The 24,277-nt window shown below is 39.3% G+C and overlaps 1 protein-coding gene across 7 annotated transcripts in view; it reads right to left on the reverse strand.

Annotated features, from left to right (window-relative positions):
- The window catches only part of LOC128694147 (tyrosine-protein phosphatase non-receptor type 13), a 419,661-nt gene extending 397,859 nt beyond the window's left edge, over positions 1-21,802 (reverse strand). For 5 of the 7 annotated variants that reach the window (XM_070093630.1, XM_070093634.1, XM_070093628.1 and 2 more), the window contains exon 1: positions 21,523-21,797. The gene's annotated coding sequence lies outside the window, so the exon portion shown is untranslated. Of the gene's footprint in view, positions 1-21,522 lie in introns of all 7 variants that reach the window. The other 2 variants (XR_011393106.1, XM_070093633.1) reach the window with 2 other exon arrangements.
- Positions 21,803-24,277: the final 2,475 nt, after the last annotated feature.

The raw sequence follows: 24,277 nt of genomic DNA on the forward strand, positions 1-24,277 counted from the left end.
GAGGTGCACCACACAAGTCACTGCCACTGTACAGTGACCAGTGCCTCAGGCCAGGTCACGGTAGCCACTGTGGAAGTCCCACAACAGCCTCAACTGGATAAAGAGAGATTATCGGGCGGAGGATCAAGCCTCCACCATTCCTTGCGCTGAACACCCACTCCGGATTAATTTATAAAATACAATCTACGCTTACTAACACTTGTGGAAATCCTACAGTATTTTCTTTAACTGATGTGAACACAACTCCAAACATATCGTCATTATCTCAATACATAGGAAATGACTGGCTCCTAAACCTCTCTCTGTATAGCATTACAGGGGAAGATCATCGCTTGTGCTAGCATATACAATATGTACTGGAGGATCTCGGGTAAAAATGACACAAGTAGGAAGATATGACACATTCAGCCTAACTCCATTACAACTTTGTGTTGAGCAAAATTGGATCCGCGAGCAGTGTGATGCGCTACCTTTGTTTCTTCTATACAATAGTTACACTGTGGTGGTAAAAAGCTAAATATGTTTCCCTGTCATATTCCATCACACAGGATGGTGTTTCCCTGTCAAATTCCACCACACAGGATGGTGTTTCTTATATTAAGTGATGAAATGTGTCAGACTGAGTTGGAGAAACTTCAGAAGGGTGAAGAAGGTATCATCACGTATTCCACTACTTCAGTAGCTACGAGAACTTCAAAGGTTTAATCCCAGCAAAGCTGGAATATTACTTGAATATTACGCTCTCTCCCTCAGAGTGGGAAATTGGTACCACGAACTGGGGAGTACATGGGAGAGAGAGCAGTAATAGTTACTAATTGGTCTTGTTATAATTATCATTATTAAGATCATCATTAATATTATAATCATGGGGATGTGTTAAACCCATAAGTATCATGCAGCTTCTGGGAAATAAAGAGGCAACTAGGTTTGATCTGAGGCAGGGAAGGGTTAGGGTAACTTCCTCCCGTCGAGACCCCCGTCACCGGCATCAAGACTCCTTGAAGCGAAGTTACGTGAAGCCCCACTAGTGCACAACCATGACGCTTCACCTTCCTCCTGCACTCCAGTCCGCTCTTATTCCCTCAACCTGCCTTAATTAACCTCATCTCTCAGAAACTGGCGTTATCCGTCCCTTTACTCTTATAAAATCTAATGATTTTCTTTTTCTTTTTTTCAGGCGATGTATGACTCATTACGGTTTTTAAAATTCTCATGCATATGAGTGCATTACAGTGTCCTGCAAATACCATACGGTATTTCCAGGGCAGTGGCATCCCCCTTCTTGCTAGTATTATCATAACTACTTATTGTTCTACAAACTTTATGATTAAGTTACGTAAATTTGGGTTTAGTTCGGGGAGTAAGGTTAATAACAGAAGCCAATACGTGGAAATAAGCACTTAAGTGCTTTGAATGCATGTGGTACCTGGAGAGAGACGATTGGAGTTTAATAAAAGCCTTTACTCACAGCGTGTCGTCCATGCAATGGGCTTTTTCAAGTCAAATGATGTTACACTCAACATACATGCATTTGTAAGTATTTCCATGGTGTGGGTATTGCATACCATATCTGTGCAGCGTGTGGTACTTGTACTTCGACGCATCGCGAGTAACAATGTTTTTATAATCACTTCGTATACATATGTTGACATTACTACTTATAATGACTAAGTAACTTAACAACCTGGGTATCTGAGGATGGTGTGATATCATTTATAGTACACCAGTACTGACAGTTAACACCACACTAACACACACAGATGGTGCTGTACTATAAATTATAATAATGACTCGAATACATACACACACAATAACCATCACTCACCCACACCACCATTACACTCCATCTCACACCAACACAACACTGCCTCACACACCACCACCAACACTCTCCTTCACACAGCATTCGCATCTTGGACATAAGAGCATGACACAGACCTTAATAATATGCTCCTGGCACGTTCATTTGCATAATTTCCGGTCATTAAATCGTGGAATTTGAATAACAAGATGAGATGGAGCCGCTGTTCAACTGCGAGCACCCTCTTCACACAACACTTACATGGAATGCTTGTAATGTTTTAGTTCTCTCGCTCCCATCCTTCTCGCTCTCTCTCCCTCCCACGTGAGGACGAGAGCTTTCTGTTATTCTCCCCTGGCTACATCTATCTAGAAAGAGGTAACAGTAGGTAGAGAGTCGCTTAGTTTATCTCTGCAATTTAGACCGAAGCCTCTTCTGGTAGTCGTCTTTCCCGTGTTAAGATTATTACCACTACTAATATTACCTGTTACTGTTGTTCCAGCTACTACTATTAACGCTGTTGATGCTACTGCTCCTCCACCTCCTGTTACTGCTACTCCTGCTGCCGATTTAGATTTTGCCACCGAAGTGGCTAGTTTATTGTGCACCCCATATCCATCCTGTGGACGGTAGCGCGAGAGCATGTGGATACACAAAAGGCCTAGGAACTAGGCCCCAAAGGGTTAACAGGAATACATATGGATTTATATCTACATATCTATAGTTCACTTATCTGTTACAAGCAAATTTAGGAAATTTGCTTAGTATATCTGGTATCTTATTTTCATTAATAAGATATCTTGACATGTCACATAGGTTATTATACTGTCTGTCTCTGTATTCCTCAATAAGTGGACAATTAAGCACATAGTGTTCAAGACAGTGACCATATGCCTGATCACATAATTTACATTTAGTTTGATCATCATCTGTGTGTCTCCCAAACTGCCAGAAGTACTTGTAACCAAGCCTAAGCCTGGCCACTACAACATCAGTCAGTCTGTTCACATTGCAAGTTGCTCCATAAACATACTTATCTACGTTCATGTTATCATAGTGGGTTATAGATCTACTCAGGCTTCTAACTGCATTCCTATAACAATCATCTTCATTATTTACTTCTCTCCTAATATTATTCCTAATGCTAGACACAGTTATACCAAAGTTATATTCTACGTTCTCCTTCTGGATACTCTTCTTGGCTAACATATCAACTTTATCATGAAGGAGTAATCCAATGTGTGATGGGATCCATAGCAATTGTACATTAATTCCTTTGTCCCTAATTTTTGAGTATCTATACCTGGCTTCCCCAATGAGCATGTTGTTGGAGTCATTATATGAGCCAAGAGCCTTCAATGATGACATAGAATCAGTAATGATGATAGAGTCAAGCTCAGTGTCATAGGTTAGCTTTAGCGCCATTAGGATTGCAAACAATTCAGTTTGCAGTGTAGACGCCCAGTTGTTAATTCTTATGCCTAACTCAACAAATTTATTATCGTTCTTAACTAGGGAGGTGGCAACAAGAGCAGATGCAGCCCTGCCAGAAGACTTCTGTTTAGATCCATCAGTGTATATAACTTGTGATAACTTATTACTACCAGCTAGGCGAAAAATTTCTTCTTGAGCAGTTGCTCTAACAAGAGATTTAAGGAAGGGATTACTAGCAATGAGCTTCTTGGGAGGGACTTGTAGGTATGTGATATTAAATAAACACATCTTCCATGGAGGGGTGAAATGCTCTTGTTGCCTACAGTGATACAGTTCATGCAGGTTATAAAACTTAATGCAATTGCACGTTTTCACAATCCATTTAGATCTGTGTGTATTTACCTCTAGACACTTGGTAAGATTCACTGTGACAGTGTCTGGTTCGTTTCTCAACATTCTAATACCGAGTACAGTGTTAATTTCAACAATCCTATCACTGATACTAGAAATACCAAGCTCCTTCCTCATGTTAAGAACTTTTGTAGATCTGGGACAGCCAAGAATAATCCTGAGAGCTTCATTTTGCATTAACTCCAAGGGTCGGAGGGAACTTTCTCTAGCTAATATCAACATGGGAGCAGCATAATCAATTAAGGACCTAACATAGGCTATGTACATCATTCTCACGATTCTCACATTAGCACCATAGTTGGGATTGTAGCCAGCAACAGCTTTGAGAGCATTTAGCCTAGCTTTGCATTTCTTGTTTAGTTGTGGTATAGTGGATTTGTTAAAGGGTACATCTACACCAAGATATCTGTAAGTTTTAACGTAGCTAATGATTTCACCCTGCAAATAGATGGGTGGGGGATGTCGTTTGCTTGTTAATATCTTTGTTTTAGAGGAAGATATTATAAGGCCTAGTCGATTACAAATTGCTTGAACTTCATTAAGAATGGTATTCATCTTCTTATGCCCTGTTGTATGGATCATGATATCATCAGTATAGCTTATAGCTATATGTTTAGGTGAGGCAGGTAGAGCATTTAGGAGAGCATTAATCAGAATATTAAATAGCATGGGACTAAGAACTCCTCCCTGCGGTGTACCTAAAGACATTTCTTTAGAATCACTTCTGAAGCCTTGGTAAAGGACAGAGGATACTCTATTTGACAGGTATCCTATTATCCAGCAGAGTAAGCTACCACCAATATTCATTTTGGCTAGTTCATGTAGTATAACTGTTCTGTTTGCAATATCAAATGCAGATTTTAGATCAAGAAAAGTGGTAAAACTAGTAGAGGTGTGTGCAGTGAGAAAGGTGGAAATACAGTTCTGCACACTTTTACCTTTCATGAACCCATAGAGGTAGGGGGAAAGTTGATGTCTGATTCTGTAGTACAATCTGTTAAGCATCATTCTTTCAAAAGTTTTGCAAAGACAACTAGTTAAGGAGATCGGCCTAAATGTATCAGGCTGTTGGGGCTTAGGGATAGGCACAATGAGACTATTGGTCCAGGAAGTAGGAAGAACGCCCTCAATGTAACTGAGATTATACAGTGCCAACAAAGGGTTATCAGGCACGTGCCTTAGAGTTCTGAGAATATCATAGGTTATACCATCCTCTCCAGGAGCAGTTGATCGACCTTTGGTTAATGCATTATCTAATTCATACTCGGTAAAGAGGCAATCACTCTCATCAATATTTTGGCTCATAAAATTAATCAGTTTCAACATTTCTTCAGAAGTACTCTCTAAATTTTTTCTAATATGAGATGGAAGGCTTTCATGCCTGGATGTTTTGGACCAGTCATTTATGAGGTCATTTGCTTTTTCAAGAGGAAAAGGATGAGCAACATTGCCAGTCTTTTTCCTGGTTATTTTATTTATACCTTTCCAAGCCAAACTCAAAGGGGTGGACCTATTTAATCCACTAACAAACTGTTCCCATTCCTGTTGCCTAAGTTCTTCCTTTCTATTCCTTGCATTTGTTAGTGCAGCTTGGAACGTTCTGAGCAGGTCTGGGGTTCTACATTCACGGTATGCTTTACCAATCCTCCTAGCTGCATGTGTTAGATTGCGCAGCTGTGGATCATTATAGTATTTACATTGGTTTTTATTGTTATTTATAGTGGAGGGTCTTTGTTTCCTATTCCTGCCCACTTGATCTGTGAGAACACTCTCAATAGTGGTAATTAAATCATCATTAAATTTTTGTGTGCCAGTGGGCTCGTAATTCTTATACCATTGATCCAAGTGGTTAATAAAGTTGTCTCTGTGTTCTGGTTTGAGAATAAGTTTCCTCCTTCTGTATTTAGCTCCTTGATTGCTGGAGATGTGATCAAGATTGACAGTTGTTAGTCTTGGGAAGTGATCAGATAGAAGATCATCAACTATGACAGAGTCATGCATCGTATATGATGTATTAAATCCAAGACACAGATCTAGTATGCCACCATATATGTGAGTAGGCTCAGTAGTGCCCACAATTCGAACATTATCATGCTCATTCAGCAATCTCACTAGTTTAGTTCCATTGGTGTTTGTAATAGACCCACCAATATTCTTATGTCTGGCATTAAAATCTCCAAGAATGATGGTAGGTTCACTATTGATGCGATCTGGTAAAGCATCAGGTCGAAGCTGGTTCGCTGGGGCATAGAGATTAAAAATGTTTATGGAAAAATCGCCTGCATATACTTTGACACCATGATACTGCATGTTAACTCGACTCTGCAAGGAAAGGAGTGAATGTGGCAAGTTCTTTCTGACATACATCACACAACAGTTGGTTGACCTTAGGTTATAAGCTGCATATCCAGGCAAGTTTGGTGGAGGTGCTCCATCTTTCAATCTACATTCCTGCAAACAGATGACATCAATATTCTTGGTTGCACTAATATGATGTAAGTCAGGCAACCGCTTCCTGATGGAAGCAATGTTCCATGAAAAGATTTGTAATGTATCCATTGTAGTGAGTTATTACAATCTCTTGCTCATAAGATGGTAAAACTATTATGCTTTGACTGCAGTGTGCAGACACTTAAGAGCAAATAGCATAGTTTGTACGTCTTTATCTTCAGAACCTTTATTTTTAAGCATTTTTCGGCATTTTGGCAGCCAGTTATAAGGCAATTTTTGAAGGCAAGAGTTATGGGCTTCTTTCTCACAAATTGCTGGAAGCTGAACGGAGATTGCTGCACTTTTGACATCATCACCATGCTCAAGAGCATCATCCTGATTACATATATTTATTAAACTTGTCAGGATCTGTTCAAGATGCTCAATTTTTTTCTGGAAATTTGTTATAATATGAGGAAGGTCAGGCGAATCCAATGCCTCTCCGGAGGATGGCACTTCTGGGTTAGAGCTTCCTTTAACACCTATCACCTTAACAGGTACCATGGTTACATTAGTGTTCTCTGTTTCATCATTCATTGCAGGTAGGTCCTGTGCATCTGACTCATCTCCAATTTCCAGGGGGGTTACCTGTGTGGTAGGTAGCAGAAGTGAAAGAAATGTTGCATAAATCAAGAGGAAAGCAGGGATGCAGTAATCCCAATCAGAGAGCACTGTATCAACATCCGAAATCTGAAATATTGGATGAACGGAGCTACAGGTTTTTAAAGAAGAAACTGAATAAATATCTCCTGGGTTGCGATAGCTATGTAAGCCGCTAGCACCAACAGCCTCACTTCACAGGCTAGGATACATCACATTGAGGCAATATATTCCCTTAACCAGAAACCCGGTACAATATATGTACAATACATGATTTAGTGCTGAAGATCTGTGAGCAAATTTAGATAAGATTAAGAAACGATATATATGGTTACTCATAGGAGTGAGTGAGTGTTGGGTAGTGACTGAATCAGTGAACAGGACAGTCATATAGCGTACGATATATATGACTGTTCATAGGAAAGAGTGCGTGTTGGGTAGCGACTGCATCAGGGACCAGCACAATCATAAAGCGTACCGAGTGGAATAAAACGAAATCTAACCCAAGTTGTGTGGCTGTACGTCTAGCAGTGCTCGCTCTTGACATTAATACCCAACCCAAAAACGTAAATGGAGAAACAGCTTATACAAAATATCGTGATATAAAGTATAATGACTAATAAAAAAGCAACCCCTCCCCGTCTTCGAACCCCAGTAAAATTAATAAATATCGTTGATGGATTGAGTTCACTGGTCGGTTAAAATTAATTACGTTTTGCTTTGTAAGGAACATGATTAGATTAGATAAAATAAAATGCAAGAAAGTTTTAACACTCACTTCCTAGCCACAAATAAAAATAAAAGTTGTGAATGTGTGTAAGTGGTTTTCCTGGTGACCAGGAACAAAGTAGCTCCCCCCCCCCAACCCTTCCTGCTTAATAAATAATAATATCTTTATTTTTACATGTACATATACAAGGTATACAGACCATAGCTGACATCATTGACTACTGCTATATAGAAAGCCCCTTGTTATGCGGAGCATTTCGGGCAAATTAGGTCCTTGTCCCAGGATGTGACCCACACCAGTCAACTAACACCCAGGTACCCATATTACTGATGGTTGAACAGGGACAACAGGTGTAAGGAAACACGCACAATGTTTCGATCCTCGACGGAAATCGAACTCAGACCCTCAGCATGTGAAGTGGGAGCTTTTCCTACCAGGTCACGGGCCACTGGCTTTTCAAATGCCTCTTTCTGTTACAATACTGAACGCTCCGCCAGCATTAAGTTGACTATTCAAAATGCTTAGCATTATCGCACTTAATCTACAAAACTGCTTGTAGAATCACTGGTCAATCCGAATAATCGTTGAGACCACCATGTTACGCGAGTTTTACTGTTAACCACCCAACCTGGGAGGCATCACATTCCTGTCACATCAGAGTGAAAGTGACACATTTTCAGTATTTTACTCTAGCAGGATTGATCGTCTTTTCTGAGTCAAGAACGCGTAAGAGGGCAAATAATCTTACAAACCTCTACTTACATTTAGTACATGCCATACTTTACTTCCCTGCATCCCGTAGCTCAGTTGGTAGCGCACTCACCTCACACATTGAGGTCCGTGGTTCGATCCCCAGTACGGGTAAAAACATCGTGGGAGTGTTTCCTTAAGACACCTGCTGTCCCTGTTCACCTAGCAGTAAATACGTACCTGGGAGTTAGCCGACTGGTGTGGGTCGCATCCTCGGGACAAAATTAATCTAATTTGCCCGAAATGCTCTGTATAACAAGGGGCTTTCTATATAGTACATATGTCACTGATATCAGCTATGGTCTGTATACATTATTTGTAGAAATAAGAGATAATTATTATGTATCCCCAAAGGATTACCTTTAACTGGTTGACATATTTCTCCCTCCAATACTTTCGTTTATCACTTGAGAACGCCAGAAAATGTTGGGCGCTGGTTGAATCTAATTAAGGAAAGGTTTGTGCAACTACTGGCAAGGGCAGGCGTCCTCTGCTCTCTTCTGAGATGCTTCAAACTTTCAAGACTGGTGTATCCTACTTAGAAGTAGTCTGGCAATGTTACTGAAGTGTGTCGGTGCCAATTAACCAATTTTACTTTTAATATGGCGAGATATTTTTTCTGCTAAATAACTTGAGTATGGCTTTTCTGAATGGCTTCAATTTGATATAGTTCCCTCTTTAGGTCGGCTTCAAACCTTAAAAGCGGATGTATCTTACTTAGATAAAAAGGTTTGGATTGATTTTGGGCTGTGTGGGTGCCAATTTATTAAAAAAAAAATGGCAGAACTGAAATACGAGTTTCATCTGATTGTGAATGCCACATCAGACCAGCTTCAAACCTTTAATGAGCATGCAACTTTTGAGTGGCATGAAACAAAGTGCAGGTGTATTCTGGGATAGTTACTGGGCTCTGTGATATCTGGAGACTGCTTCTTGTAACCGGCTTCAAACTTTCAAAACTGGTGCACTTTAATGAAAAATTTGAATTGGTTCCAGGATGCACTGGGGCCTGTGTGTCCAGGATTGTAGTTCAGTTTTATAATAGACTGATGAAGCTTGCTAAGCGAGTGAAACGTTTCAATAATAAAGAGAACCAAATGCTGCAGATGTGTGTTACTCATAATAGGAGAAATGTTTCTGCTCTGGCTAACTAGATGTGTGGATACATGGCTTAAAAAACTGACAAGTTGATAAATAAGACACTTGTGCAATATTTAGGTATCTTTATTCCAGAAACATTTTTTCCAGTCAGTGGCTGGAAAAAGGGATGAGAAACCTTAAACTCCTCGTCATCTTCCACCTTTCTCTACACTGACCTGAAAAAGCCACTGGCTGCAAAACGTTTCTGGAATAAAGTTACTCAAATGCTGCACAAGTGTCTCATTTATCTGACTAGAGGTGGAAGAAGGCTGCAGCAGTGCACAGTAGTTTCCATGGAGGACAACACCTTCCATGGTTCCCCACACATTATCTAGAAAATTTTGCAACACTGCATTCATACTAATTATTATTATAATCAAGGGGAAGCGCTAAACCCGGAGGATTATACAGCGCCTGGGGGGGGGATGTGGAAGGCATTCAGGCTTAATTCGGGGAACTGGAGCACAGATCCAATTCCCTAAATCAAGAGCCCCTCACCAACATCAAGGAACCTTCCTTGAGGGGTCATTCATACCAAGCTTGGTCTGGATGCATCAGTTAAGATTTCAACAACCTTCAGATATTTATATAAGGCATTTAACGTTTATCATTCACTGGAAAGACTGACGGAGGCTTGACCCCATAGATGACAAACTAATTTTTTGCATTATTTTCCACTGTTTTTATCCATTTTTTTATGTACTATTTTTGTCTTCCACAAAGTGGAAGACTGCAAAAATGTGTAGCCAATGAACTTTGGCTTTAGAGCATAAATATTTACATATATGTATAAAGACAGAAAAGTGATGGAAATTTTTAGATATGTACATATCAGGAACAACATACGTAAATAAAATCCCATGATATCCAATGCCAGTGTTAGCCTGAAGGATATTTTCTGGGTTCAACGCCCCTGTGGCCCAGTCCCAGACTAGGCCTCCTGGTGGCTCAAAGCTTGATCAACTATGCTGTTACTGCTGATCCATGCAATCCAATGTATGAACCACAGGCTGGCTGATCATGAAATGACTTGAGGAACTTATTAAGTCTACCCCTGAAGACAGCCAGAGGTCTGTTGGTAATCCCCCTTATGTATGATGGGAGACTGCAGAAATGTCTTGGGCCCCTTACACAGAGAACTCTACTTTTCACTAGGGGTATTCTTTGCAGGGAGCAATTTCTGTGTGCAGATTTCGGACCAGTCCCTTTAGAATTTTCCAAGTGAAAATTGTAATATATTTTTTTCTCACCTGCAGTCCAAAGGCCCAGGAATCAGAATCACTTTCAAACATCCCCAGTAATTTGGGTGCTTGACTGAATTTGTATGTGCAGTAAAGGGTCTCTGTATATTCTCCAGGTCTGTAATTTTGCATGCCTTTTAAGGGGATGTTAGTGTACAGCAATATTCCAGCTCAGAGAGAAAAAATGAGAGGGCCAACAATGGCTTGACATCTCGTTTTGAAGGCTCACTCGCATTAGCTTTGATGGTCTTGAGTTACAATAACTTTCAGTTACGATTTACCACTCATAAAGGAGTTTCGAGTTATGATGAAAAATTTGAGATATGATGCACATTTGTAATTTAATTATGCTATCTTTTGTGTTACCAAGTCATGATGGCCTCTAAATTGCACAGTAAACAGGCAATTTATCTAAAGAACAAGAAATTGCAAAAAGATACGATGGAGTTGGAATTAGTGCAGTGGTGTGTGAGTATGGATCTCCACGATCAACATCTCTCCTATTATCAAACAAAATGAAATTATGAAGAATATTGAAGAGGCTGACAATTCTAAGCTAATAAAAATGCATAGAAATTATCAGAGAGATGGGAAGAAGTAGATGAAGGAAGAAGTAGATGAAGGGAGATAGAGTGCTTATAAGTTATATCTGTAAGTGTGCATGCCCAAGGTACAATAAAAGTTGAATTTCCAAGGACTTTGAATGAATTACCATAAAACCAGGTTACAATAGTTTTGAGACGCAATAGAGTAGTTCCGAGACATGATACGATAGTCCCGAAACACGATACGATACACAGTTCTGAGACACGATACGATACATAGTTCTGAGATATGATATAATAGTTCTGAGATGATACAATAGTTCTCAGAAACCATGTTACAATAGTTCTGAGATACAATACATCTGGAGCAGATTAAAGTTAGATAGTACAGTCTCTTCTCACTTAACAACGGAGTTCCATTCCTAAGACCATGTTGATTAACAAATTTGTTGCTAAGTGAGTTGCATACTATACTAATAATAATAATAATAATAATAATAATATCTTTATTTCTACAAGTACATGTACAAGGTATACAGGCCTAGCTGACATAAGATAAGATAAAGTTTATTTCTTTGTAAAGGTTACAATGTGTAATTACAATTTTGATTTGCTAAGTACAAAGATAGCCACTATCATGCCAGGGCATTTCAAAAACATACTACAGCTTCTCCTCACGTCGGTAAACGAATTTATCACTAAGAAGCATACTATAATGGTTGTGAATTTGTGTCAACCATCTTTGATATTGTGTATAGTATATTGATATTGTGTACAGTATATAGATATAAAAAGAATAGAGGAAATCAGCTCTAATATACATTATTTAGGTATAAATACTGGTCGGAGAATCCGTTGTAAATCCAAGGCGTCAGTAAATGAGTACATTGCTAAGAGAGGAGAGGCTGTGCTATACAGAAAGCTGCTTGCTATGCAGAGCATTTCGGGTAAATTAAGTCAGTTTTGTCCCAGGATGCAACCCACACCAGTCAACTAACACCCAGGTACCCATTTTGTAATGATGGGTGAACATGGACAGAAGGTGTCTTATGGAAACACATCCTAATGCTATCCAGCCATACTGGGGAGTCAAAATCCGGATCTCAGTGTCTGAGCTGAGTGTGGTAATGATCGAGCTACGGAGCACCTGTAGTGGGTTTGTGTCAACCATCTTTCATAATGTTTTAATGTCACCTTCGCACCCTTTATAACATTTCTGGTATATCTTTAAATGTTTATACAGTAGCGTACTGTACAGTGGACCCCCGGTTTTTGTCCAGTGCAGAAATCACACAATTTGGATTTCGAGCACTTTCTTCAGCAAAGTTTCCTCCTGGGATTCATACGTCCACTCGGAAATCGTCCGTATCAAATGTGTCCACCCACCTGGGATGCCACTTCTCATGTGCACCAGACTCGGTCTGCCTCTGTCTCTCGTTGAGTTAGCAATACTCCGCGTGTTCATCCATTGTTTTTTGTGCTCGTTTATTGATTGCAACTGTGAAATAAGCCACCATGGGGCCAAAGAAAGTTCAGAGTGCCAGCTCTTTGGTAAAGAAGGTGAGAAACACGATAAAATTCAAGAAAGAACTCCAACAAAAGTCTTCAATAAAGGTATGTAATGTTCATTTATCATTAAAATTAGTCATTTATATTTCTCACTGTTTTCTGTATGTAAAACTATAGTTTTTCTCTATTAAATGTATTTTTTGTTAATGTTTTTGGGTGTCTGGAATGGATTAATTGGATTTACATTACAGTGGACCCCTGCATACCGATTTTAATCTGTGCAAGAGGGGTCATTGTTATGCGAAATAATCGGTATGCGAATGAATTTTCCCCATAAGAAATAATGGAAATCAAATTAATCCGTGCAAGACACCCAAAAGTATGAAAAAAAAAATTTTACCATATGAAATATACATTTTCCCACACACAAAGAGAAGGATACATGCACAATAGTAGAGTAGTACATGCACAGTATATATTGTGCATGTACTAGTCTACTAAATGAAGAATAAATGACACTTACCTTTATTGAAGATGCAGCAATGACTGATGAGACACTGTGTCCTGGGAGTGCCTTTTCCTCCTGAGTACTGTAGGTCCTGTTTGGCATTTTCTTCCAGAACATGCCTTATCACACTGTGTATGCCACTACGATTCTTAAATCTCTCAAACCAACCTTTGCTGGCTTTAAATTTACCAATATGAGCACTAGTTCCAGGCATTTTTCCCTGTTCACCTGGGTGTTAGTCGACTTGTGTGGGTTGCATCCTGGGAGACAAGATTAAGGACCCCAATGGAAATAAGTTAGACAGTCTTCGATGACACTGACTTTTTTGGGTTATCCTGGGTGGCAAATCCTCTGGGGTTAATTGTTTCTTGGTATTCTCAATAAGCCACACCAACAACGGTGCTACAGCAGCAGCAGCAGCTGACGGTGGTACAGCAGCAACAGATGATGCTACAGCAGCAGCAGACGATGCTACAGCAGCAGCAGACGATGCTACAGCAGCAGCAGCAGCTGACGGTGGTACAGCAGCAACAGACGATGCTACAGCAGCAGCAGACGATGCTACAGCAGCAACAGACGATGCTACAGCAGCAGCAGCAGCTGACGGTGGTACAGCAGCAACAGACGATGCTACAGCAGCAACAGACGATGTTACAGCAGCAGCAGACGATGCTACAGCAGCAGCAGCAGCTGACGGTGGTACAGCAGCAACAGACGATGCTACAGCAGCAGCAGACGATGCTACAGCAGCAACAGACGATGCTACAGCAGCAGCAGCAGCTGACAGTGCAGCAGCAGCAGCAGCTGTACCACCAATAGTAGCGATGGTTGATTGGGGTTTATTATACAACCTGGCAGCTCGGAGACACGCACTCCACTTTCATACTTATCAATGATCTTTTTCTTCATCTCTATTGTAATTCTCACCCTTACTGCTGTAGGGTTGGCACTAGAAGCTTTCTTGGGGCCCATGGTCACTTATTTTCCAGAAAAATCACCGAAAACACTGTAATAATACGAAATATTCCGATTGTATGCTTGGATGTTACCGCGGAGGCTGGCTGGTAAACAATGCCACCGGCGGAACATGTGAGCGTGGCTCAGGCCGCACACTGGACGCGTCTCGGACGAAAATCGGTGAGCGGGTTTTTAAGCGGTATGTGAGGCAAAATTTTTGCGATTAAAGCAAGCGGTATGCGGATTAATCGTTATGTGATGCCATCGGTATGCGGGGGTCCACTGTATTTCTTATGGGAAATATTGCTTCGGCTTTCGTCCATTTTGGATTTCGGCCGCCCTTCTGAAACGGATTAAGGGCAAAAACCAGGGTATTACTGTATATTGTAATAAACAGAATAGAGGAAATCAGCTCTAATATATTATTTAGGTATGCATGCTGGTCAAAGAGCCCATCGTACGTCCGAGTCATCAGTAAACAAGCACGTCACTAAGTGAGGAGAGGCTGTATATGAAATGTATGCAAAACAAATACATATGGTGAAACCTCAGTATAACAGACTAATAAGGAGGAGAGGGTGCCCATTTATTTAAAAGAATCTGTTGCACAGCAATGCCTGATGCAACAGACATGGTCAGTTGTATGGAGAGCCTACTGGACATGCAATACTTTAATCATACAAAGTCTTGATGTAGCTGACTTGCTGTGATATATTTGGAGCCTACTGGACACACACACACACTATCAGATAAACTCTCGATGCAACACTGCCACATGTGTCATGGCCATTAATTATTTAATGTTTATTTATGGTTATGTATAGACTATGTTTTTATAGGAACATGCAACCTAACCTATAAACTGGTCAGTCTTCCATTGTCATGTCAACTGCCTTTAACAAACTGTTTGATACACAGCTCCCATCCAAAAGACACTTCCTTTCATGAAGCAAGCACATTAGCTAGAAAGTTAACTCCATTTCAACTGACCAGATTTTCTAGAGCTAAAAAGGGGATGTTTTTAAATAATAGAAAAATAATGTGCCATATGTTAAACATCATCATACAGTAATTAACATAATTTTACAACATAAAATAGCTTGCACAATTATGGAAGAAGGAATTCCAAACATTCATATAGTAAACAGTAACCTGGGCTGCTGCAAGGTCCACTTTACTTACATGGTCACATAAAAAATCATTACCACTGCCTTAAAACGTTATGTCAAGCTTTAATAACATTAAACATGTAAAAAGTAAAACCTTAATTTAACAGACCTTGATTTTGATTAACAGATTTTTGGATGTAATGAACAATATCCAGACAGAAGATAAAGTTTCCAGAAATTTTTATTATTACAATCATGGCAAAACAATCTCATTATCTAGACAATCGGCATCACCAGATACCGTCTTCCCCTAAACTGAGATTTCGCTGTACAATTTATTTGTACACTTATTTATCTGCTACACTACATTTACCTGTTACTAATACAGCACAGTAGTAAGTTTGACAATCACAATATTTATTATCAGAATAGTTAAGTTTATTTAGATACATGTACACATAGGTACAACTACCACAGAGTTTAACATGCAGGTGGACCCTACTTATACAGCAGGTCAGGCTCCAGGCTACTGTTGTAAAGTGAAAATCACTGTAAAGTGAAATATAGCCTTTTTTACACTTTCAAATGCATATAAAAGCCTGATAACTTGTTTGTACTGTCGTATATTAAGTTAGCAATATAGCTAGGCCTAAAAAATGCATATACAGTACACACATTACTTGCCTTAAAATATTTTCATCTTAGTTTATACTGAATAATAAATATATTTATTGCACAAAGTCTGAATAAATGAAGAATGGTTATAAATGAAAACCACTGCATTAGTGAAACAATGTGAAGCAAAGCAGGGCCTGCCTGTATGTGTAAATTACCTAGGGTAACCCAAAAAGTCAAAGTGACTTATTTCCAAAAGCATAACAATTCTGTTTCAAGGTTTCAAGGGACAGCAGAACATGCTGCTCCAAAAAGCAGAATTATTATATTATACAGAATATGGTAAACCTAAATGGGTCAAATATGGCTGGAATCAAAATGGCTCTTCACTTTACCTGTGTTTCATGTTACCTATTCACTGTAAAATAATTGTAAGTCTCATTTATAAGGTATAACTTCAGTATGCCTTAGCTGATCTGTATAATCAGTGGCCTTCCATTATGCTGAAACCCAGGCCACTTACCTATTTTTTTTTTTCTGTCATCATCTGTAATCATTTTAAACTTTTTGGAAATAATGGCTTGTATTTGTATTATTGGCTACCTTCCTCTCCATATATGAGTAATACTGTATGATGTGTAAATAGTTTAGAAAACTCACAAGTTGAGGAAAGACACTTCTGCAATGCTTAGGAATCTCTTTAGCTGTATAGCCCTTGTGGCTTAGCGCTTCTTTTTGATTATAATAATAATTAGGAATCTTTATTATGGAAATATTTTGCCAGCCAGTGACTTCTTCAGTCCAATACAGAAAAGAACAGTGGAAGATGAAGAGGAGTTTGAGGTAATTAGTCCCTCAGCCTGGAGTCAATGCATTCAGTCCATTTTTCAATGTGTAATACTGACGGGAAGGAAGACAGAGTATACAGTACTGTACAGTCTTTTTCTGGGACAACCTTCCACTCATGATAGTTTTATCAACCCTAGTGAGGTATTCACGAGTGTGGGTCTTGAAACAGAACTGTGATAGGCCTCACAGTCACTTCAATGATTGTTACTTTATGTTTCTCAATATCAACAATAAATTTCAATTAGAACAATTATACTTTAATGTTTGTCCTCACCTGATACAGCATACCTGGGTATAATGGATAAAGGCTATTTCTAGAAGTATATCTCTCTAGGGTTAAAGCTCTAGCCCAGAGGCTACAGCTTTACAATTTAGAGACCTATAATGGATTGCCCAATATGTGCCCATACACCCTTCACCACTGTGGAAATTATCATCAAGTCATACTGGCACCTAATAGGTACCATTATGACTTGAATAGATGGCAATAGCTTGGTTTTACTTCACATACGGATAGCTAGCAACAGAACAGCTGATAATTGATTCTAACAACTTTTTTAAAATTGTTCTGAGATCAAGTCCCATACTTCCATTACGTATTTGGTTCCCATACTGCCATTATTTGGTTCACCTACCCCCCATTATTTGGTTCCCATACCCCCCAGGGGTATGGATACTCCCAGTTAAAACTCCTATTCTAGCCCAGGCAAAACATTTTCCTCTGATAAAAGATTATTCTGTATTGTGCCCTCATACCCAGCAATAGATCGTCTTTCATGATGATGTTATCCTGACGCCAAATGACTTCGAACAGGCGATAAATGACATGCCCATGCACTCTGCCCCAGGGCCAGACTCATGGAACTCCGTGTTCATCAAGAACTGCAAGAAGCCCCTATCACGAGCCTTTTCCATCCTATGGAGAGGGAGCATGGACACTGGGGTCGTCCCACAGTTACTAAAAACAACAGACATAGCCCCACTCCACAAAGGGGGCAGTAAAGCAACAGCAAAGAACTACAGACCAATAGCACTAACATCCCATATCATAAAAATCTTTGAAAGGGTCCTAAGAAGCAAGATCACCACCCATCTAGAAACCCATCAGTTACACAACCCAGGGCAACATGGGTTTAGAACAGGTTGCTCCTGTCTGTCTCAACTATTGGATCACTACGACAAGGTCCTAAATGCACTAGAAGACAAAAAGAATGCAGATGTAATATATACAGACTTTGCAAAAGCCTTCGACAAGTGTGACCATGGCGTAATAGCGCACAAAATGCGTGCTAAAGGAATAACAGGAAAAGTCGGTCGATGGATCTATAATTTCCTCACTAACAGAACACAGAGAGTAGTCGTCAACAGAGTAAAGTCCGAGGCAGCTACGGTGAAAAGCTCTGTTCCACAAGGCACAGTACTCGCTCCCATCTTGTTCCTCATCCTCATATCCGACATAGACAAGGATGTCAGCCACAGCACCGTGTCTTCCTTTGCAGATGACACCCGAATCTGCATGACAGTGTCTTCCATTGCAGACACTGCAAGGCTCCAGGTGGACATCAACCAAATCTTTCAGTGGGCTGCAGAAAACAATATGAAGTTCAACGATGAGAAATTTCAATTACTCAGATATGGTAAACACGAGGAAATTAAATCTTCATCAGAGTACAAAACAAATTCTGGCCACAAAATAGAGCGAAACACCAACGTCAAAGACCTGGGAGTGATCATGTCGGAGGATCTCACCTTCAAGGACCATAACATTGTATCAATCGCATCTGCTAGAAAAATGACAGGATGGATAATGAGAACCTTCAAAACTAGGGAGGCCAAGCCCATGATGACACTCTTCAGGTCACTTGTTCTATCTAGGCTGGAATATTGCTGCACACTAACAGCACCTTTCAAGGCAGGTAAAATTGCTGACCTAGAAAATGTACAGAGAACCTTCAAGGCGTGCATAACGGAGAAAAACACCTCAATTACTGGGAGCGCTTGAGGTTCCTAAACCTGTATTCCCTGGAATGCAGGCGGGAGAGATACATGATTATATACACCTGGAAAATCCTAGAGGGACTAGTACCAAACTTGCACACGAAAATCACTCACTACGAAAGCAAAAGACTTGGCAGACGATGCAACATCCCCCCAATGAAAAGCAGGGGTGTCACTAGCACGTTAAGAGACCATACAATAAGAGTCAGGGGCCCGAGACTGTTCAGCTGCCTCCCAGCATACATAAGGGGGATTACCAACAGACCCCTGGCAGTCTTCAAGCTGGCACTGGACAAGCACCTAAAGTCGGTTCCTGACCAGCCGGGCTGTGGCTCGTATGTTGGTTTGCGTGCAGCCAGCAGCAACAGCCTGGTTGATCAGGCTCTGATCCACCAGGAGGCCTGGTCACAGACCGGGCCGCGGGGCCGTTGACCCCCGGAACTCTCTCCAGGTAAACTCCAGGTAAACAAGGTATAACAGGTTTTACTCTACAATGAAATTGCATAAAAAAAATTCTGACTGATCACTGTAACATTTAAAAGAACAGTATATGATAAACCCAACATTATCACTATTAACCCGTAAACGGTCCAAACGTATATATACGTTTTTTCAACATTTGAAAGTATGTAAAAAAAGTAGATCTTCTTTTTGTTTTTTTACATTTGAAAATGTGTAAAAACTTTGATCTACTTTTTTTTTGTTATATTTGAAAATATGTAAAAAAACGTAGATCTACTTTTGTAGAACTGCACATATGAACGTAGATCTGCTTGGACCATTTATGGGTTAAATACAGTAGGACCCTGTATCAGCTGGGTAGATTTTCCAAGGGCCTACCATGGGTACTGAAACCGTGGATGGTAGCAAACCCTATAGACAAATTATGCACAGTAGGTGGAGAATTATCATTTTTTTCACTGATGGGAAGCACTTCACTGTTTCTCTTAGGTTTTGAACAACTGCCAGCTTCTCTAGTTTTGCACTCTGGGGCTATTAATATAATGCAAATTATGAGGTATTTTTGGGTCACAGTAAACTAACTGAAATGACGGATACCGAATCAGCGGATACGGTGGCTGTACTGTGCTGGTATCGGGTAAATAAGTACCAGTAATTTATTCTCAGGTCCCGTTTGAATGTTACTTTTTTTTGCACTAAATCGTTCAAAATTGTTGTGGACATGAATACGAGATAGTTTTGAGTTAAGGAAATATAAAAACTAATATATATATAACCCAACCAAACCCAATGTTACTATTATTATAATTATTATAGTAACAATACCCAAAGAGCCACTGGTCTCTGTTCCTAAATTTTCAACATTTCATGAATTTTATGAGATGGATTATTACTGAAAAAAAAAGCCCAATCTAGCCAAAATAAATACAAACTGGCGAAAACGTGCATATAACAGTCACTAAGTGTAATTATGTACCAAGTCACAAACATTACAAGTAACAGTAATTTAGTGTACTCGCGTAACAAGTCACAAAGATAACAAATAACAGTAATTAAGTGTACTCACATAAGTCACAAAGATAACAAATAACAGTAATTAAGTGTACTCACGTAACAAGTTACAAAGATAACAAATAACAGAAATTTAGTGTACCCACATAACAAGTCACAAAGATAACAAATAACAGTAATTTAGTGTACCCACGTAACAAGTCACAAAGATAACAAATAACAGTAATTTAGTGTACCCACGTAACAAGTCACAAAGATAACAAATAACAGTAATTAAGTGTACCCACGTAACAAGTCACAAAGATAACAAATAACGGTAATTTAGTGCACCCACGTAACAAGTCACAAAGATAACAAATAACAGTAATTTAGTGTACCCACGTAACAAGTCACAAAGATAACAAATAACAGTAATTTAGTGTACCCACGTAACAAGTCACAAAGATAACAAATAACAGTAATTAAGTGTACCCACGTAACAAGTCACAAAGATAACAAATAACAGTAATTAAGTGTACCCACGTAACAAGTCACAAAGATAACAAATAACAGTAATTAAGTGTACTCACATAAGTCACAAAGATAACAAATAACAGTAATTTGGTGTACTCACATAACAAGTCACAAAGATAACAAATAACAGTAATTAAGTGTACCCACGTAACAAGTCACAAAGATAACAAATAACAGTAATTAAGTGTACCCACGTAACAAGTCACAAAGATAACAAATAACAGTAATTAAGTGTACCCACGTAACAAGTCACAAAGATAACAAATAACAGTAATTAAGTGTACTCACGTAACAAGTCACAAAGATAACAAATAACAGTAATTAAGTGTACTCACATAAGTCACAAAGATAACAAATAACAGTAATTAAGTGTACCCACGTAACAAGTCACAAAGATAACAAATAACAGTAATTAAGTGTACTCACCTAACAAGTCACAAAGATAACAAATAACAGTAATTAAGTGTACTCACCTAACAAGTCACAAAGATAACAAATAACAGTAATTAAGTGTACCCACGTAACAAGTCACAAAGATAACAAATAACAGTAATTAAGTGTACCCACGTAACAAGTCACAAAGATAACAAATAACAGTAATTAAGTGTACCCACGTAACAAGTCACAAAGATAACAAATAACAGTAATTAAGTGTACCCACGTAACAAGTCACAAAGATAACAAATAACAGTAATTAAGTGTACCCACGTAACAAGTCACAAAGATAACAAATAACAGTAATTTAGTGTACCCACGTAACAAGTCACAAAGATAATAAATAACAGTAATTAAGTGTACCCACGTAACAAGTCACAAAGATAACAAATAACAGTAATTAAGTGTACTCACCAAGCCGGTCACACACAAGTCTTGCAGCAACACCAACTCTCCTCCTCCATATTACTGGCCAGAATTAAGGTTTACACTGCCTATACACACTAAGTTACACTCACAGTCTACACTCTGAGAGTTCACACTCACTGGCTTACACTCACTGACTCTTAAACAATATTATGAGGGCGACACTGCTGCAAAACTTTTGTGAAACTCCAGAATAAAGAAAAATCCTCCAGACATTGTTGACAACAAGTTTTGTTTTGAATCACCCGAGTTAATTACCAAGACCAGAACCACCTGTGTTAATGTGTGTGGTGCGTCCCAGGTGGCGCTGACATCATTAACTTTCCTAATACATGGATGCGTATGGTCCCAGATGACAGTTAACCTTATAATAATACTAATATTTATTTCTACAAGGTATATACAGGCCTAGCTGACATCAATGATATACTACTATACGGAAAGCACTTTGTATGCAGAGCATTTCGGGCAAATTAGGTCAATTTTATCCCAGGATGCGACCCACACCAGTCGACTAACACCCAGGTACCTATTTTACTGATGGGTGAACATGGACAGCAGGTGTCTGAAGGAAACACGCCCTAATGTTTCCACTCGTACCAGGGATCGACCCCTGGACCTCAGTGTGTGAGTTGAGTGAGCTAGCGATCGAGGTACGGGACACAAGTGTGTAGGACACTCCAGGTCTTGGTGACATCATTAACTTTCCCTGGGAGATCAATAGTGCTCACAAACAATACGGAATTCACAGCACGATAGTTTTGTAAGCTTTTTTGGTTTAGGCTTTTGGGAAAACTGTATAACATACAAAATCGTTAGTTGTGTTTAGATCACACACGTTTTATGGGCACAAAAAAGTACATTATGTAAGATTTAGGCTAGGAAACCCAATCAAGTTTAACAATATCATTTATTTCCTGTTCGCAGATTTGTACCTAAAATGATAGATTTATCAATTTATAATTGCCTATTTGTATATGCCTATTTATGACTGAACACAAATAATAAAATGCTTTCTAAGATACACTTATGTTAAAGTTGGGTTTACATTATTAACCTATTTGTAACCTATTTTTACTTGCATATTTGTACCTACTTACATGTTCTTACCTATTCAGATTTACCTAATTGCACTTACCTATTTTTTATTACATGATCGACACTAAAGCACGCATGAAAAACAGAAAAGGCACCTTATGTAAAATGTGTAAGGGGTGGGTGCATGATGGATGTATGTACAATTATAGCAACGATGCCAGAATTCATTTTGTGTGTAACAAATGCACTTTGGCACAGTTACCCTTTAGCAGTGATGACATTGATTTACCTAATTTTAATACAAATGACCCATTGCCATATATTGATGATTATGATTGTTTTATGAAAACAGGCCTTCACTTTATTCATGTCAATGCAAGATCACTTCTTCCTAAATTGGCAGAGATTAGGATTCTAGCTAACAAAATTAGGGCGGCAGTTATAACCATCTCTGAATCTTGGTTGGATGATACGGTGACTGACGACGAGGTCAAAATAGAAGGTTACAATATAAAACGCTTAGATAGGAACAGAAAGGGTGGTGGAGTATGTGCCTACATTAGAAATGACTTAGCTTACAACCCAAGACCTGATTTAAATAACAATAAACTGGAGATTATATGGTTTGAAGTGCTGCTTCCTAAGACCAAACCCATCTTAGTAGGAACTAGTTACCGCCCTCCTACCCAGGACCAGTTCTTAGAAGACTTTTCCAGAGTCTTGTCCGGAGTTGAAAACAATTGTAAGACAACAATACTGGGCGATTTCAATATCTGTTTTCAGCAGCAAAATAACGGGCTATGCAAAAGGTATAAGCAAATTCTAGGATTAAATAGTTACACTCAACTAATTAATACACCAACCCGGTTCACACAGTTCTCAGCCACCCTGACCACATACTTTGTAACCGCACTGAGAACATTAGTCAGTCAGGCGTCATTACCACAGGTCTTAGTGGTCATTTCATCATTTACTGCACCAGGAAAACCACTAGAGATAGGATAGGCCTACACAGGACAATAAAAATGAGGTCAACTAGAAACTACAGTAAAGAAACACTGGTAAATAGGCTACACAACTGTGACTGGACAGAGATGACAAGTTGCACGGACGTAAACGATGCCTGGGAAAAATTCAAAACAATCTTCACTACCATCCTTGATAATATTGCACCAGTTAAAGAGGTTAGGATTAAACGAAGAACTGATTATTATTATTATAATCAAGGGGGAAGCGCTAAACCTGGAGGATTATACAGCGCCTGCAGGGGGGAGATGTGGAAGGCATTCAGGCTTAATTCGGGGAACTGGAGCACAGATCCAATTCCCTAAATCAAGAGCCCCTCACCAACATCAAGGAACCTTCCTTGAGGGGAACGAAGAACTGAACCCTGGATGACTACTGAGATATTAGATAATATGAAATTCAGAGACCAGCTGCTAAAAAGATTTAAAGCAAACAGACAGGATATTGCAGCACTAAATGAATTCCAAAGGGTGAGGAACAGAGTACAGAGGCTTATAAAAGGAGCAAAGGCAAAGCATTATTGCTCAAAAAATGAAGAGTATAAGCATAACCCCAGAAAGCTCTGGCAACAACTAAAACAGTTGGGGTATAGCCATAAGCCAGTAGATAGGTCTAACAGTACTCACTATCGATAATGAGGTATGCCACAAAACATCTAAGGTGGCAAATTGCTTTAATT

This window comes from Cherax quadricarinatus, chromosome 43 (genome assembly GCF_038502225.1).
Source record: "Cherax quadricarinatus isolate ZL_2023a chromosome 43, ASM3850222v1, whole genome shotgun sequence".
Taxonomy (NCBI): domain Eukaryota; kingdom Metazoa; phylum Arthropoda; class Malacostraca; order Decapoda; family Parastacidae; genus Cherax; species Cherax quadricarinatus.